Raw genomic sequence first — 12,020 nt, 5'->3', positions numbered from 1 at the left:
AGGCTTTAAGGTGAAGCATAAGGATATTTACTTGCAACCTTTCTAATTTCTTTTTTTTAAGGGTACATTTTATTTATTTTTTCTTTTCACAATTTTTATTAACATTTTTCATGATTATAAAAAATATCCTGCACTTTCCCCTTTGAAATTCCATTCCCCATCATATTACCTCCCCATCTCAATCATTTTACTTACATATATACAATACCAACCTATTAAGTACCCTCCTCCCTTCCTTTCTCTTCCCTTTATATCACCTTTTTAATTTACTGGCCTCTGCTACTAAGTATTTTCCTTCTCACGCAGAAGCCCAATCATCTGTAGCTAGGATCCACATATGAGGGAGAACATGTGGCACTTGGCTTTCTGGGCCTGGGTTACCTCACTTAGTATAATCCTTTCCAGATCCATCCATTTTTCTGCAAATTTCATAACTTCATTTTTCTTTCCCACTGAGTAGAACTCCATTGTATAAATGTGCCACATCTTCATTATCCACTCATCAGATGAGGGACATCTAAGCTGGTTCCATTTCCCAGCTATTATAAATTGAGCAGCAATAAACATGGTTGAGCATGCACTTCTAAGGAAATGAGATGAGTCCTTAAGATATATGCCTAGGAGTGCTATAGCTGGGTCATATGGTAGATCAATCTTTCGAAACAACATAACAAAAATTTTCCTGATACCCCACTTTACTCATCTACTTCTTTTCTCAAACAACTGGTCCAGGAAAACTTCTACCATCCAGCAATAAGCAAAAGTGTTTTTCAAGAATCAAGAAAAATATATATGTTCTTCAATGGTATAGACACTGCAATTTACCCAAACTCCAATAAATAACTTCCCATTTAAGCTCATACAGGCAACCCTAATTTAACTTAGTGGGTCAAAAAGAAAAATAAAAACAAGGAATGAGTGTAGAAAGGGTATTAGTTGGGTAGAAGAAGGGTCTTAATAGGAGGAGAGGGATAAGAGAAGGTAATTAGGGAGGGATAAGATCAGAACCCATTAAGTATAAGTATGAAAGTATCAAAAATATTTTTTTAAATACAGGGCTGGAGGGGATGTCCTAGCAGTTAAGGTACTTGCCTAAAAAGCCTAAGGACCCAGGTTTGATTCCTTGGTGCCCATATAAGCTAGATGCACAAGGTGGTGCATGCACTTAGAGATTTTTGCAGTAGATAGATGCCCCAGCCAGTGGGGAGTTGAATAAGGACCTGAGGGGAAGTTAAACTGAATGGGAATAGGCAAACAGACACAAAGAAGGAGACCAAACCAAGTTTCTGGTCAAGGCCTTGACAATTTATTCTTACATGTAGGTTTATATAAGGTTGTAGGGGAAGGGTACATAATCAGGCCCAAGATCACAGAGTTACTGGCTAATCTCTGTTTCATTATCAGTTACTGGCAGCACGAGGGGAGGGGGGCTTATCACCCAAAGGTACAATTTCTTCATTTCTGGTAACTGAGCATTTAGATGAGGAGATAGAAACTTAACTTGCTATATGGTGGTTTCTGTCAACATGGCTGAGGTTAGGCACATAGCTCCCAACATCTCCTCCCTTCTTTTATTTTATTTTTTTAATTTTTAAATTTTTATTAACATTTTCCATGATTATAAAAAAATATCCCATGGTAATTCCCTCCCTCCCCACTGACACTTTCCCCTTTGAAATTCCATTCTCCATCATATTACCTCCCATCTTAGTCATTGTACTTACATATATACAATATCAACCTACTAAGTACCCTCCTCCCTTCCTTTCTCTTCCCTTTATGTCTCCTTTTTAACTTACTGGCCTCTGCTACTAAGTATTTTCCTTCTCACGCAAAAGCCCAATTATCTGTAGCTAGGATTCACATATGAGGGAGAACATGTGGCGCTTGGCTTTCTGGGCCTGGGTTACCTCACTTAGTATAATCCTTTTCAGGTCCATCCATTTTTCTGTAAATTTCATAACTTCATTTTTCTTTCCCACTGAATAGAACTCTATTGTATAAATGTGCCACATCTTCATTATCCACTCATCAGTTGAGGGACATCTAGGCTGGTTCCATTTCCCAGCTATTATAAATTGAGCAGCAATAAACATGGTTGAGCACGCACTTCTAAGGAAATGAGATGAATCCTTAAGATATATGCCTAGGAGTGCTATAGCTGGGTCATATGGTAGATCAATCTTTAGCTGTTTTAGGAACCTCCACACTGATTTCCACAATGGCTGGACCAGATTGCATTCCCACCAGCAGTGTAGAAGGGTTCCCCTTTTCCACATCCCCACCAACATTTATGATCATTTGTTTTCATGATGGTGGCCAATCTGACAGGAGTGAGATGGAATCTCAATGTAGTTTTAATCTGCATTTCCCTGATGACTAGTGACATAGAACATTTTTTTAGATGCTTATATGCCATTCGTATTTCTTCCTTTGAGAATGCTCTATTTAGCTCCATAGCCCATTTTTTGATTGGCTTGTTTGATTCCTTATTATTTAACTTTTTGAGTTCTTTGTATATCCTAGATATTAATCCTCTATCATATATATATATATATTTTTTTTTTTCCCATTCTGTAGGTTGCCTCTTTGCTTTTTTCACTGTGTCCTTTGCAGTGTAAAATCTTTGTAATTTCATGAGGTCCCTGTGATTAATCTGTGGTTTTATTGTCTGAGCAATTGGGGTTGTATTCAGAAAGTCTTTGCCAAGACCAATATGTTGAAGGGTTTCCCCTACTTTTTCCTCTAGCAGTTTCAGAGTTTCAGGTCTGATGTTAAGGTCTTTAATCCATTTGGACTTAATTCTTGTGCATGGAGAGAGAGAAGAATCTATTTTCATTCTTCTACAGATATGTTACCAGTTTTCCCAACATCATTTGCTGAAGAGGCTGTCTTTTCTCCAATGAGTATTTTTGGCATTTTTATTGAATATCAGGTGGCTATAGCTACCTGGACTTACATCTGGGTCCTCTATTCCACTGATCTACATGTCTGTTTTTGTGCCAGTACCACACTGTTTTTGTTACTATGGCTCTGTAGTATAGGTTAAAATCAGGTATGGTGGTAAAATTCATCAGTGAATCCATCTGGGCCTGGGCTTTTTTTAGTTGGGAGATTATTGATAACTGTTCAGGTCTCCGTGTTTATTATAGGTCTATTTAAGTGATTAATCTCATTTTGGTTTAATTTAGGTAGGTCATATAAATCAAGGAAATCATCCATTTCTTTCAGATTTTCATACTTTGTGGAGTATATGCTTTTATAGTGTGTCCCTATGATTTTTTGAATTTCTCGGGAATGTGTTGTGATGTTACCTTTTTCATCTCTGATTTTATTAATTTGTGTCTCTTCTCTCTTTCTTTTGGCCAGATTTGCTAAGGGCTTATCAATCTTGTTTATCCTTTCAAAGAACCAACTCTTTGTTTCGTTAATTCTTTGGATTATTTTTTGTTTGCTTCTATTTCATTAATTTCTGCTCTAATCTTTATTATTTCTTCCCGTGTACTGATTTTTGGTTTGCCCTGTTCTTCTTTTTCCAAGGCTTTAAGGTGAAGAATTAGGTCATTTATTTGCAACCTTTCTAACTTCTTTTGTCTTTTTTTTAAAAATTTAATTTAATTTTATTATTTTTATTTATTTGAGAGCAACAGACACAGAGAGAAAGACAGACAGAGGGAGAGAGAGAGAATGGGGGCGCCAGGGCTTCCAGCCTCTGCAAACGAACTCCTGATGTGTGCACTCCCTTGTGCATCTGGGTAATGTGGGACCTGGGGAACCGAGCCTCTAACCGGGGTCCTTAGGCTTCACAGGCAAGCGTTTAACCGCTAAGCCATCTCTCCAGCCCCTTTTGTCTTTTTTTTTTCGAGGTAGGGTTTCACTCTAGCCCAGGCTGACCTGGAATTCACTATGGAGTCTCAGGGTGGCCTTGAACTCACAGCGATCCTCCTACCTCTGCCTCCCAAGTGCTGCCTTTCTAACTTCTTAATATAGGCTGTTAGGGCTATAAATTTACCTTTTAGAACTGCCTTCAATGTGTCCCAGAGGTTTTGATATGTTGTGTTTTCATTATCATTTAACTCTATAAATTTTTTGATTTCCTTCTTGATTTCTTCATTGACTCACTCATCATTTAGTATTGTTTAGTTTCCATGATTTTGTGAATGCTCTATAGCCTTTCTTGCTACTGATTTGTAGTTTAATTCTATTGTGGTCAGATAGAATGCAAGGAATTATTTCAATTTTCCTAAATTTGTTAAGATTTGCTTTGTGTCCTAATATATGGTCTATTTTAGAGAATGTTCCATGTACTGCTAAAAAGAATGTATATGCTGCAGTGTTTGGATGAAATGTCCTGTATATATCTGTTAGGTCCATTCCTTCTATGACCTTATTTAGTCCAGATGTGCCTCTATTTATTTTTTCCCGGGATGATGTATCAATTGATGAGAGTGGGGAGTTAAAGTCACCCACCACCACTGTGTTCGGTGTTATCTGTGTCCTTAGTTCTAATAGTGTTTATTTGATGAATTTGGAAGCCCCCATGTTAGGTGCATTTATGTTTAGGATTGTAATGTCCTCCTGTTGGAGTGTTCCCTTAATCAATATAAAGTGACCTTCCTTATCTTTCTTGACTAACATTGGACTAACGTCTACCTTGTCAGATATTATCTAATTTCTTCATATAGGCACTTAAAGCTATAAATTTACCTCTTAGGACTGCCTTCATTGTGTCCCAAAGATTTTGGTATGTTGTGTTCTCATTATCGTTTGACTATAAATTTTTTGATTTCCTTATTGACCCACTCATCATTTAGTAGTGTGTTCCCATGTTTTTTTGTATGCTCTATAGTCTTTCTTGCTATTGATTTGTAGTTTGATTCCATTGTGGTCAGATAGAATGCAAGGAATTATTTCAATTTTCCTGTATTTGTTAAGATTTGCTTTGTGTCCTAATATATGGTCTATATTAGAGAATGTTCCATGTGCTGCTGAAAAGAATGTATATTCTGAAGCATTTGTATGAAATGTCCTGTATATATCTGTTAGGTCCATTCCTTCTATGACCTCATTGTGTCCAGATGCCTCTGTTTATTTTTTCCCTGGATGACCTCTCAATTGATGAGAGTGGGGTGTTGAAGTCACCCACTACCACTGTGTTTGGTGTTATCTGTGACCTTTTTCTAATAGCGTTTGTTTGATGAATTTTGGGTCCCGCATATTAGGTGCATGTATGTTTAGGATTGTAATGTCTTCCAGTTGTAGGGTGCCTTTAATCAATATATAGTGACCTTCCTTATGTTTCTTAACTAGTGTTGGACTGCAGTCTATCTTGTCAGATATTAAGATAGCAACCCCTGCTATCCATTTGGGTCCATTTGTTTGGAACACTATTTTGCAACCTTTCACCCTAAGATAGCGTCCATCCTTTGTAGAAAGGTGGGTTTCTTGGAGGCAACAAATTGAAGGATCCTGCTTTTTAGCCCAGTCTGCGAACCTATTATGCCTTTTGGTTGGGGCATTGAGGTCACTGATATTAAGAAATAATATTGAAAGGTCTGTATTCATTTTTGCCAGTTTTTGTAGTTCTTCTGGTTTTACCTTTGCTCTCTTGTGTTAACTAGTACTTGAGGATTATTTGTTTTTTCCTTGTTCCTTATATGTGTGCTTTTCTTTTTCTTCAGCATGAAGGATTCTTTCAAGTATTTTCTGTAGTGGTGGTTTTGTCTTCAAATACTCCTTTAGCTTGCTTTTGTCGTGGAATGTCCTTATTTCTCCATCTATTTGAATGGATAGTTTTGCAGGATAAAGTAACCTTGGTTGACAGTTTTATCTTTCAGAACTTGGAATACATCACTCCAAGCCCTTCTGGCTTTTAAAGTTTGTGTTGAGTAATCTGCTGTCATCCTGATAGGCTTGCCTTTGTAGGTAACTTGATTTTTCTCTCTGACTGCTTTCAATACTTTTTCTTTGGTGTGTGTGTTTGGTAGTTCGCTTATGATATGGCAAGGAGAGGTTCTTTCCAGGTTTTGTCTGGCTGGGGTTCTAAAGGCTTCCTGTATCTGCATTGGCACCTCTTTCCCATTTTGGGGGAAGTTTTCTTCTATGATTTTGTTGAAGATGCCTACTATGCCTTTGGAGTGACATTCTTCTCCTTCTACTATGCCCTGAATTCTTATATTTGATCTTTTCATAGTATCCCAAATATCTTGAAATTCCCATAGTTTTCCATTAGTTTTTCTTTCTCTTTGTTGGACTGCATTAGATCTGCCACCTGGTCTTCTAGCTTAGATATTCTGTCCTGTCCTTCATTCATTCTACTGGTGAGATTTTCTACAGTTTTTTTTATTCCATTAACTGTGTTCTTCATTGCTAGTAATTCTGACTTGTTTTTCTTTATCATTTCTATTTCCTTATTTATGTCTAGTACTGATCTTTTTATTTCATTAAATTGGTGTCCTGTGTTTTCTTTGATTCCTTTGATTTCCTCTTTGATTCCTTTGAACATATTTATAATCATTCTTTTGAAATCTTTCTCAGGCATTTCTTCTAACTTGTTCTCACTGGAGGTCATTTCTGATGCATTAATATTTTTTGGTGGATTTATAGTCTTGATTTTTTGTGTTTCTTGTGTTATATTGTATATATTTTTGCATCTTGGATTATTTAATAATTGGATTTTCTAGTTAGGTATTATTAGATGTATCAGACAATCTGATGTTATATAACTTTAGGGTAGGAGCTTAAGGTGTTAAGTGTGGCTCTCAAGACTATCAGAGTATCTACAAAAGTGACCCAAGGTGTTGTTGGGTTTGCCTGGTATGAGAGTATTCAAATAGGGTGATTGGAACAAAATATAGGCAGATTCTAAAATTCAACTAAACAATGTAAAGTTTCAAGGAAGAACAGTTCAGAGTATTTATCCAAGAGTAGGTATTATGACAACCAGATCCTCTAACTGTCCCTTACGGTGTGTGGTGCCCCACTCACACCCTTAATCCTGACAACAAAGGGGTTAAGATTTCTGATCTGGGCAGGCGTGGTGGTGCACGCCTTTAATCCTAGCACTCGGGAGGCAGAGGTAGGAGGATCACTGGGACTTCGAGGCCACCCTGAGACTACATAGTGAATTCCACGTCAGCCTGAGCCAGAGTGAGACCCTACCTTGAAAAACAAACAAACAAAAAAAGATTTCTGATCTGTTGAGGGTTCCAAGTCAGCTTGTGACCAGGTGAGACTCTTCCTGGTGTAATCCCAGCTACCTCTGCTCCTGATTGGGTCCTGCTGTTGGTTCAAGTTGGCGTGGCCAGGTCCCTGGACCACTGCTCTGTTCACTGGAGCTGGCCACTGGCGCTGAGAGAGGGGAGGCTGCTGATGCTGCTCTAGTTCTCTAGCTGTTCCATGTGTTCTTCTACCTTGTGGTCTGCTCCTCCGTTGTTCACTGCCGCTCTCCCTTCACATTTCTTGAGTCTGTGGAGAGCTCTGGTGTGAGTGGAAAATCCCCTCACCTGGCTTTTCCTGCTGCTCAAGCCAAGCCTGGCTGCTTTCTGGCATGCTGCATCTGCTGCCGTTGCTGGCGGACCTGCCGGAGCTGCTTCTGCTGGCCTGTGTGGGCTATGGATGCTCTGGATCTCTCCTACTTCTCCACTGCCATTTCAATTTCCTATACACCTCACTTTTTAGTAAAAGTGTGTATTTTGCTGGGATTTTTTTTTTTTTTTGGCTTTTCCCCCCTAGTCTGCTTTGGCGTGTTACCTATGCCACCATCTTAACCAAAGTCCAAAAATATTTTTTAATATTTCATTTTTATTTGAGAAAGAGAGAGAGATGGGCGAGGGAGGGAGAGAAAGAGAATGGGCATGCCAGGGCCTCTAGCCACTGCAAATGAACTCCAGATGCATGTGCCACCTTGTGCATCTTGCTTTACGTGGGTACTGGGGAATCGAACTCTGATCCTTAGGCTTTGCAGGTAAGCGCCTTAACTGCTGAGCTATCTCTCCATCCCATAAAAAAATTTTTTTTGAGGTAGGATCTCACTCTAGCTCAGGCAGACCTGAAATTCACTCTGCCATCCTAAGGAGAGAGAGAGAGAGAGAGAGAGAGAGAGAGAGAATGGGCATGTCAAGGCCTACAGACACAGCAAACAAATTCCAGACTCATGGGCCACCTTGTGCAGCTGCTTTATGTTGCTCCTGGGGAATTGCACTGGGTCCTTTGGCTTTGCAGGCAAATGCCTTAATCTCTCTCCATCCCAGGTTAATCTTGTCAACATGATGGGATTTAGAATCTGAATGGGAAAAACCAAAATAAATAAATAAATAAATAGGGCTGGAGGAATGGCTTAGTGGTGAAGGCATTTGCCTGCAAAGCCAAAGGACCCAGGTTCGATTTCCCAGGACACATGTTAGCCAGATGCACAAGGGGGCGCATGTGTCTGGAGTTGTGATTAGAGACAAATAAATAAATAAATAGTGCTGAAGAGATGGTTCAGTGGTTATAGCACTTTCCTGCAAAGCATAAGGACTGGAGTTTAATTCCCCAGTACCCATGTAAAACTATATGTACTAAGTGGCACATGCATCTGGAGCCCGTTTGCAAACAGAGGCCCTGACTTACCCATTCTCTCTGTAGCCTGGTGTGGTAGTGCATGCCTTTAATTTTGCAGCACTCAGGAGGCAGAGGTAAGAGGATCACCATGAGTTCAAGGCCAGCCTGAGACTACATAGTGAATTCCTGTGCTACAGTGAGACCCTACCTACAAAACACAAACAAAAAGCAAGGCTTGGTGTCACATGTCCTTAATCCCAGCACGTGGGAGGCAGAGGTAGGAGGATCACTGTGAGTTTGAAGCCACCCAGAGACTACATAGTGAACTGCAGGTCAGCCTGGGCTAGAGCGAGACCCTACCTCAAAAAACAAAACAAAACAAATTTCCAGGGCTACAGAGATGGTTTAGCGATTAGGTGCTTATTTATTTTGAGGTGGGGTCTTACTCTAGCTCAGGCTGTAGTCTCAGGATGGCCTTGAACTCGCAGCAATCCTATCTCTGCCTCCTGAATGCTGGGATTAAAGGCCTGTGCCACCATGCCCAACAATTTTTTTTTTCGTTAAGAATAATATTTTAGGGGCTGGAGAGATGGCTTAGCGGTTAAGCACTTGCCTGTGAAGCCTAAGGACCCCGGTTCGAGGCTCGATTCCCCAGGACCCACGTTAGCCAGATGCACAAGGGGGGCGCACGCGTCTGGAGTTCGTTTGCAGCAGCTGGAAACCCTGGCGCGCCCATTCTCTCCTATTCTCTCTCTCTCTCCCCCTCTTTCTCTCTGTCTGTCACTCTTAAGTACACAAAAATTAAAATAATAATAATAATATTTTAGAGCTGGGTGTGAATTTCAGGTTTCTCATATGTGGATCCTAGCTACAAATGATTGGACTTCTGTGTGAATAGGAAGAAAACTCAGTAGCAGAAGCCAGAAAGCTAGAAAGGGAATAAGGGGAATAGTGAGGGGGGAACTTAATAAGATGGTATTGTGTATATATGTAAGTAAAAGAACAGACTAATGGGGGTCAAAAAGCCCAAGTGAGGTCAGGGGAAGAGACTTGGAGGCAGGGCTAATCAAAATCTAAGAGGATATAAATAACTCATATGGAAACCTACTTTTTTGGACAATAGAACACTCAGGAGCCATTTAACTAGAAAGTTTTAAGTGCCAGGGATGGGATACCTTCCAGTGAGTTGTTGGCCAGGGAGGTCCCTGATGCCTCCAAAACATTACAGGCCATTGCCGAAGCCCTTGGTTTCCCACCAGGAATAGACGGTAAGGCCCTATTGCTGAAGACTCCACATACTTGGGCTGCAAGGCCACTGAGAAATCCTGCTGGAACTGAGCTGATATCCTCCTCCATGTAGACCAGCTGACAGGAAGCTGAAAAAAGCCATTCTGCATGCAGTTCAATGAGAGAGAAATCAACAGTGAAGATACTCAACAGTGGACACTGCAAGCCTTGTATTTGGCCAGCCAGGCCAAATGAGTCAATGTGTGCAATAGCAGCACGTCTGTTATGGGGGAAACCAACCGCCCCCTAATTTGACTGGAGGCCTGCTCCATGGGAGGGAATATGTCCCTGATAATGAAAACCTACATCAGGGTTAGTCATGAGTCCGAGGGTTGTAACATCTGGCTACGTTCTGGCTAAATGTATATACTATGCTCATCAAACTGCCCAGTAAGCACTTCTTTTAATGTTCATACCCATATATTAATGCTACTCTCACTTTTGATTAGAGAACCTTCTCTTTTCAGATGGCAATGACATTGGGATCATTCAGAAGGCACCATGGTGCTGAGAAGTGACAGAGGAGTACTCAGCACTGAAATATCTTTAGCACACCTTCCAAAGGCTCAGGGTCCATTGCGGAAGAGGTGACGGAAAGGATATAAGACTCAAAGGAAGGGTAGGACTCCTTACAACGTGCTCCTTCAGACACAAAATGGCCTGGATATCCATGACCTCACAGTGGCTGATACTACCTACAATAGACTATCATAATAGGAGGAAAAGATGATGACATCAAATAAAAGAGAGACTGATTTGAGGAGTTGTTTCAAAGGGGAAAGTAGGGGGAGGGAGGGAAATACCATGGGATATTTTTTACATATTTTTAATCATGGAAGTTGTCAATTAAAATATATTTTCTCCTCTTCCCCCCATGTCTCTCACCCCCTCTCTCAAATAAATAAAACTAATTTTACTTATTCATTTTTTTTTGTTTTTTGAGGTAGGGTCTTACTCTAGTTCAGGCTGACCTGAAATTCATTAAGTAGTCTTGGCACTCCTCCTACCTCTGCCTCCCAAGTGCTGGGATTAAAGGCATGTGCCACCACATCCAGCTCAAATTTATTATTTATTTGCAAGTAGAGAGAGATACAAGAGAAAGAGAAGGAGGCTCTAGAGCCTCCAACCACTGCAAAGGAACTCCAGATGCATTTGCCACTGTGCATTTGGCTTTACGTGGGTACTGGGGAATCAAACCTGTGTCAGGCTTTGCAAGCAAGCACCTTAACCACTGGGCCACCTCTCCAGCCCATAGTTTTATTTTTTCTTCAAAGTAGGATATCACTAAAGCCCAGGCTGACTTGGAATTCGTGATGTACTGTAGGGTGCTAGGATTAATGGCATGTGCCACCACAACTGGCTAACAAATTTTTTCCCCCCCCCCTTTGGTCTGATAGGAAAGCACTCTTATCATTGTACTACATCATTAGCCCTGTTTCTTTTTTTCTTTTTCGAGGTAGAGTTTCATTCTACCCCAGGCTAACCTGGAATTCACTCTGTAGTCTCAGGGTGACATCAAACTCAGGGTGATTCTCCTATCTCTGCCTCTCCAAGTCCTGGGATTAAAGGCAACTACTACCACACCCAGCAAAATTTTATTTTATTATTAGTTTTTGTTTTCTGAGGTAGGGTCTTGCTCTAGCCCAGGCCAACCCAGAATCCAAAAGGTATTCTCAGAGCTGGGCAGGGAGGCAGAGGTAGGAGAATTGCCATGAGTTTGAGGTTACCCTGAGACTACATAGTGAATTCCAGGTCAGCCTGGGCTAGAGTGAGACCCTACCTGGAAAAACAAAACAACAACAAAAAAATGTATTGTCAGTGTAGCCTTGAACTTACAGCTATCCTACCTCTGCCTCCTGCATGCTGGGATTAAAGCTGTGTGCCACTAACCCTGGCACAATTTCATTTTATTTGTTTAAATTTATCTTTAATTATTTACTTATTTTGGTGTTTCAAGGGAGGGTTTTACTCTAGTTCAGGTTGACCTGGAATTCACTATGCAGTTTCAAGGTGGCCTTAAACTCACTGGGATCCTCCTACCTCTGCCTCCCAAGTGCTGGGATTAAAAGCATGTGCTACCAGGCCTTTATTTATCTGAGAGAAAGAGGCAGATGAATAATGAGCATGCCAAGGGCATGCAACCACTGCAAATGAAATCCAGGACATCTTGTGCATCTGGCCTATCTATG

This window comes from Jaculus jaculus, chromosome 12, assembly GCF_020740685.1.
Source record: "Jaculus jaculus isolate mJacJac1 chromosome 12, mJacJac1.mat.Y.cur, whole genome shotgun sequence".
Taxonomy (NCBI): domain Eukaryota; kingdom Metazoa; phylum Chordata; class Mammalia; order Rodentia; family Dipodidae; genus Jaculus; species Jaculus jaculus.
Note: the sequence above shows the minus strand (reverse complement) of the source record.